This window comes from Epinephelus fuscoguttatus, linkage group LG19, assembly GCF_011397635.1.
Source record: "Epinephelus fuscoguttatus linkage group LG19, E.fuscoguttatus.final_Chr_v1".
Classification (NCBI taxonomy): Eukaryota; Metazoa; Chordata; class Actinopteri; order Perciformes; family Serranidae; genus Epinephelus; species Epinephelus fuscoguttatus.
In genome coordinates, this window is record NC_064770.1 from 5,583,093 (window position 1) to 5,589,273 (window position 6,181).

Consider the following 6,181-nt stretch of genomic DNA (forward strand, 5'->3'; position numbering starts at 1 on the left):
TCGTTCAATACCAGGGTTCGGTACTCATCCCTAGAAACAACATCAACTGTAAAACAACCGTGTTACCCCACCGTCCACTCATTAAATTACTCAACACTTCACAATAAAACTCCACTTCCTGTTCAGTTGTCACAAGTGTACGAAAGCTGCAAGGGCAACAACAAACAATTCATAGAGGTCAAAATATACAGGACTAATGTCACACCAAATAATCAACGATATTCCCCAACATTACACTGAAATATAGTCCATACTCTCGAAAGTCATACCATCTAACAATGAAACAAACATAACACTGGCAAATGGCATTTATAGAGCTTGTGTTTTGGTAAGTAAGCATCTAAAATATCACTTAAATTCCTTATTCTATTATGGATTCACTATGATTTCACATATACCATTAATGATGATAATAAAACAAATTTCATTTAAACAGCAACTTTCAAGACAAAGTTACACAGTGCTTGAAGTTGTTGAAAAGGCAACAAAAAAGGAAAAAAAATCTGATAGTTACAACAATACAAGTTAGAATAAAAGTAAAATACCCAAAAGTAATATAAAAGACAGAAGGCAATTACAATAAAAAAAAAAATTATGTTAGAATAAAAGAGGTTCTCACAACAGCCCAAATTAAACAAAAGAACCTGGGCTACAAGGCTGTGAAAACCCTTTTTACATGCCCCAAACACAGCTCAAACAACAACTAAATAAACAACAACAAATCCAACTCCATACAGCACAGATATCCCGACCCAATCAGTATATTTCAGGCTCTAACTCAACTACACTTTATTCAAAACACACGCTATTCATCTCAAATGAAAGCTGAGACTCCTCTGTTTCCACACATATGCGCCAAAGCACTCTACCCCAAAGCTTCAGAGAGATAGAGGCCAAAGAACAACAACAACAACAGAAATCTTTTTGCCAAAATATATTTGTAATATCTCTTACATTGTTGTTTTTGCCGGCTGCTCATCCTGCCATTAAATCACACTTCATTCACGTTTATCGACATGTTGTTCGTCATTCAAATGAATCCGGGCGAAAAAATTGATGGCCGGAGGTTCTGGGGTAAGAATAACAATGACCACTCACAGCAGCCGATATCTCCCCCACAACGTGTTCTGCTGACTCTGATTGGCTATCAGTCTCATTTTGGTGGGTATAGCATCATTCTATTGGCTCTAATGAATCAAACGAGGTATCAATCACTCAAATCGTCCAAGCCGTCACAGAGATCTGAGTCTCCAAAGCTCAGAATAGAAACTCAGTTTCAAATGTAGTAGGTGTGTATTGGTCAGTTTGGAGTGGGAAATGAGGAAAAAAATGAAACGGACAGTTGTATGTGTATATCCTAAACATCATTAGGGATTAACAGAACACAAAAATCACATGCAAACATGGATCAATTTTGGAGAGCTTGTCTGAATTTTCTGTACTAAAACCTCTCTAATATTCTTCTGCTTCACTTTATCAGAATCAAACTTTGCAGAGTTAATGTTCACATATTGTACTATGATGTGATAGAGGTTTAGAGCTGCAGCTGCATCATTCCAAAGGGATACTCATTCTGAAAATGCTTTTTTTTTTTTTTTTTTTTCTTAGGCGAACCTCAAAATATTTCATTTGTGCTGTGTGCCATCTTCATTTACTCTTCACATATAACGTATGGTTACACTGTAACCTTGGTTCTCTGAGTGAAGAGACTATGGGTCTGTTCGAAACCGCATACTTACCTACTACTCATACTAACTCTTTGAGTATGTAGTGTGTTTACATTGCGCAGTATGCGATTTTGAGTATGCGAGAAGTTCCCGGATGCATACTAGATTCGCCAGAAATGTTGAGTATACATCATGAGCTTACTATTCACACTCAAATTACCCAAGATGCAATGTAACATGACGTCATCGATCGTCACTTCCTTGCCGCGAACAGGACAAAAGAAAAAAGAAGAAGTAGTTTTTTTGTTTTTTTTTATATTTATTACTACTGTATATTATAACTTATGAAACTTTATGAAATTATGATCAGATTTATAGTTGATTAAAAAGGAAACTTACATCTGAGAACAATCCCAAGTCGAATGCGAGCATGATGTACCAAAGACGGCAGGCCAATCTTCGTCTCAGAGCTGACAAGACTGTCCGGTGAGGCATCTTGAACGGTCAAATTCCGTTAACGGGACGAGATCGGTCAAAACGGCGGTTTCAAGCTAGCTACATCAAGGGTAGGTTCGCCTCCCGTTTTCAAAGTAAAAGTACAAATTTTATCGTTATGGTTTTCTGTATAAGAAAGGGCAACGGGTGTTTTATTTTGTGAAAATAACCGGAAGTGCGTTGCTCACTACGGCTAGCTTGAGTAGCGCCGAACTCGAAGTCGAAATCGTCCGAACAAAATTGTAAACAGCTGGTATTTGGTCAGATTTTCAACACGTTGTGGATCTAAACGGCTACTTTCTCGCCTAAAAATGTTTCAAATGTTGCTAAAGTTATATATTTACAGAGTTTAGAGCTTAAGTGAAATCAGCTTAAGGCCGGCTGATTTCGGCTCGGGCAGGAGCAAAATTCATTGTGGGTTATCATGTAGTATGCTACAGTGTAAACGGTCTGCATACTGTCTGTTGATTGAGTATGTAGTATGGCAGTATGTAATATGTAGCATGCGGTTTCGAACACAGCATATCTCTCCACTCCGTTACATATTCCATATGTATGGGGTTATGATTGCCCTGCTTGTCAGGGTACGTGGATTATTCTTTAAGACACACTGGCTTGCCCGGCCACGCCCCATTGCGTAGCTATAAAGTGCCTGCGCTGGCGTGTAATCACTGATAGTTTTGATCGAAACGTGTCTCTGAGCGGTCTAAGGATTGGAGAGATAGTCTCTTCACTCAGAGAACCAAGGTTACAGTGTAACCATACGTTCTCTATCATCTCGAGACTATCTCTCTACTCCATTACATATTCCATATGTATGGGGTAGATCTTTAAGACACCCTGTGAGGAGACTGTACAGCCCACAATCCCACACCACAACGTGCATCAATCGAACTATTTACAAATGTGCACAATATACTCACAGGAGTAGGCCCTGCAAGGCGCTAGGGCCACCCATGGGAGGGAAAGGGCTGCCCGGGAAGCCCGCAAGAGGCAAGGCTAACCCAAGGGGGACAAGTAGGGGCCCCGCAAAACGCAAAGGCCATCCTGTTCACGGAGCAGCTGCTCAATCAGCCCGCAAGACGCTAGGCTGAGGGGGAGACAAAAATGTCTACTGTCGGGCCACGCCCAGCACCCGCTCCCCAAACGAGGGGCTGGCGGCCACGTTCAAACGGTAGAACCTGGTAAAGGTAGACTGGGATGACCACGTGGTGGTGGAGCATATGGAAGCAAGGGAGGCCCCCTGCCACAAGGCCTATGAGGGAGCCACACTCCAACTGAAATGTGCCCGGACCCCTGGTGGAACAGGCACACCTGACAGTACATAAGCCTGCCGAATAGTGTCTACAATCCAGTGTGAAAGCCTGGACTTCGACAAAGGCCTGCCTAAACGCCCAGGGTCATAACACACAAAGAGCTGGTCGGACCTCCGGACAGCCTGAGTGTGCCGAATGTACTCTGTCAAGGCCCTGACCGGGCACAGAGCAGAATGGCCCTGCTCAACCTCCACGCCAGCACTAGGAGAGGAGAGAGACCTAAGCTCGACTGACTGAGACAGATGGAACTCAGTAAGGACCTTAGGCAGGAAGGCTGGGTTGGGGTGGAGAACCACACTCGAGCCATCCGGGGAGAACCGACAACAGTCACCATGCACCGACAAGGCATAGACTTCACTCACTCTTCTCGCCGAAGTGATGGCAAGCAGAAAGGCGGTTTTCATGGAGAGCCACTTCAAATCAGCACCCCCAAGGGGTTCAAAGGGGGAATGCTGAAGGGCCCCAAGGACGATATCCAAGTCCCAAGGGGGAACTGCTGGACCAGTGGTATGCACCGTGAGTCGCTGGGCCCCCCGAAGGAATCGGAAAATGAGGACACAGTCCTCTGCACTCAGTGTAAACTCGTCGATACGCACTGCCTTGATTGCTGCCACCAACCCTTGCAGTGTTAAAGCAGCTTTCTGTGCCTCAAGCTGGGACTGCAAGAACCGCAGGATCTCCTGAGCCAGAGCCAAGTAGGGGTCCACCTGCTGAGACTCACACCAGTTGGTAAACACCTGCCAACGGTGCGAATAAGCAGCCCTCATGGATGGTGCCCGGGCATGCTGCATTGTCACCACCACAGGCTCTGGCAATCCTAAGGCCAGGAGCCTTTCCCTCTTAGGGGCCAAGCCACCAGCCTGAGCCCTGCTGGAAAGGGGTGGAACAGGGCTCCGTTCACCTGGGAGAGCAGGTCCCTCCGGTGCGGGAGCTCCCATGGCGGCCCATCCAGCAGAGGCAAAATCGCCAAGAACCACACCATGTGGGGCCACATAGGTGCCACCAATATAAGCCGCACCTGCTCCACCAGAACTCTTCAGAGAAGAGGCCGGAGAAGAGTGAAGGGAGGAAAGGCGTAAAGCAGAACCCGGGGCCACGGATGAGCCAGAGCATCCCACCCCAAGGGGGGGGGATCGTCGTTTCTCAGGGAGAAGAAGAGCGGGCAATGTGTCAACTCCCTGGACATGAACAGGTCGACCTCTGCCCTGCCGAAGCAGCGCCATATCTCAGAGACCACCTGAGGGTGGAGTCTCCACTCCCTCGGCTGGGGTCCTCCTCTCGACATGATGTCTGCCGCAGAGTTCAGTGCCCCTGGCACATGCACGGCCCTGGCAGGGGAGCCTAGGCCCCCCTGCCTGTTGGCAGCCGTCACTGTGCTGTCGGTGCGGACAATGACGTGATGACCCCTCAGCCTCGGCAGGAAATGACGCAGAGTGAGGAGAACTGCCCTCAGCTCTAGGACATTTATGTCCAGACACCGTTGATGCCACGGCCTTCGTGTACTGCGCCCCACCCCGAGGAGGATGTGTCCGTGTACACCAGCTGGCGATAGACCACTGGACCCAGAGCCCGGCCTACCGCGATGTTTGCCGGGACCTTCCACCACTGGAGGGCCCTGTGGAGCCTCCGAGAGACTACCACTTTGGTCTTGTGGGACCTCTGAGGGCACAGACCCAAGCCCAGCAGGCATCTCTGCACGAGCCGCATGTGCAAGAGGGCCTGCAACTGGAAAAGGGCGAGGCAAGATCTGAAAGCCTGCTGTCTCTCCAGAGTCAATGTAACCGTCGCCCTTCTCAAGTCCAGGACCATTCCCAGGAAGGTCGTCACCTGGAAAGGCTGGAGCCTGCTCTTCTTGTAGTTCAGGCGCAGACCTAGGCGCTGAACATGCTCCAACAGCAGGGCTACGTGGTGGCAGCACTGCTCCTCTGAGACTGCACAGACCAGCCAGTCATCGAGGTAATTTAGAATCCTGATCCCTCTCTGCCTCAGGGGGGAGAGGGCCGCATCCATACAGTGAGTGAAGGTTCGGGTGCCAGAGAAATACTGAGTGGCAGCACCCGAAACTCGTACACCCTGCCTGCGAAACCGAAGCACAGGAACCGCCAGTGACCCCTCCAGATGGGTATCTGGAAATACGCATCTTTGAGGTCTATGGTGGCAAACCAGTCCCCTGCCATGTCCGCCTGTCTCACCCTGGGGACTGTCAGGAACCAGTAATGTAGGCGCCGGAGATACCTGTTGAGCCCCCTGAGGTCCAGAATCGGGCGAAGCCCCCCGTCCTTCTTTGAGGTCAAGACGTAGCGGAATAAAAACCCGGCCTGGTGATCCTCAGAGGCCACCTCCCTTCTTCAGAAGGGTGGACAGCTCCGCCTCCAAAACTAGTCTCCATTGAGGATCACTCACTGTTGTAAAGGTGGGTTTCCTTGTTACAGGTGGCCGGCATGAAAACTGGATACGGTACCCATGGGTCATGGTTGAGACCACCCATGGGTCCGCTCCCAGGGCCAACCAGGCCGTCTCACGAGAGGCAGGCGGAGGAGACAGATTGGCCAGGGCCTAGTAATTGTCAGGAGGGCGGGGAGGGCTTGGAGGACCCCATGGCCTTAGCAGGTGGTCCTCTCCTGCCCTGTCGGCGGTACCTACCCTGCCGGGAGGCCTCCAACTGGAGTCTGAGATCCCCTTGACCCCATGTCGAGGCCTCTG

At 48.9% G+C, this 6,181-nt stretch overlaps 1 pseudogene; it reads right to left on the minus strand.

The window, feature by feature from the left end:
• Positions 1-4,295: 4,295 nt before the first annotated feature.
• On the minus strand, positions 4,296-5,655 carry LOC125879527 (uncharacterized; annotated as a pseudogene).
• Between the last annotated feature and the right edge of the window lie 526 nt (positions 5,656-6,181).